The 739-nt window shown below is 30.4% G+C and overlaps 1 protein-coding gene across 1 annotated transcript in view; it reads left to right on the forward strand.

Annotated features, from left to right (window-relative positions):
* Positions 1 to 739, forward strand: part of TNFSF13B (tumor necrosis factor (ligand) superfamily, member 13b) — a 76,810-nt gene that overhangs the window by 38,567 nt on the left and 37,504 nt on the right. The window lies entirely within an intron of this gene.

A 739-nucleotide genomic window follows, 5' to 3' on the forward strand; every position in this document is an offset into this window, starting at 1 on the left:
ACCTAATGTACCATACTTGCCATACATATTATTTGAAAACAAGATTATGACCTGCTTTCTTCACTTAACAATATATATTGCAGATATTTGGATGTCTGCACAGGATTTCCTCATTACTTTAAAAAGCTGCATGGTATTCCATTGTATGAATATAATTTATTCAACCAGTCCCCTACGAATAGACTTCTTGGTGACAATTTTTACAATGATGGTGCTTCAAAAAATAATGGTGTACATTCGTAATTTCTCATATGTCAGCATGTGCGTGGGATGGATTTTGAATTTTGACAATTATTGCCAAGTGGTTCTATAGGGGTTATTTTTTTGTTTGTTTGTTTACATATTTACTCACCACTATACTAACGAGGAACTATAGGGGTTATAAAATGTTACACTATCACTGGCAATGAAAGAACATTAGGTGAAAAATAGTATCTCTTAATTAACTTTCTTTTAATATGAAACGAGTGGACCATCTTTTCTTATGTTTTAAGAACCATTTGTATTTCTGTCTTTATATTCTTCCAATTTTCTGTTTCTATTTTTATATCTGTGAGCCATCTGTTCATATTCTTTCCATTTTTTTCTTGGGCTGTTGATCATTTTTAAATTGATTTCTGTGAGCTCTTTATAGCTTAATCAGATTAATTGTTTGTATTATGCATTATTATATGCAAGCATTTCCCACCATGCTGTCATTTGTCTTTTTAGTTTTGCATGAGGTTTTTTTTTTTTTTTT

This window comes from Propithecus coquereli, unplaced genomic scaffold (genome assembly GCF_000956105.1).
Source record: "Propithecus coquereli isolate 6110/MARCELLA unplaced genomic scaffold, Pcoq_1.0 Scaffold125, whole genome shotgun sequence".
In the NCBI taxonomy this organism is placed as follows: Eukaryota; Metazoa; Chordata; class Mammalia; order Primates; family Indriidae; genus Propithecus; species Propithecus coquereli.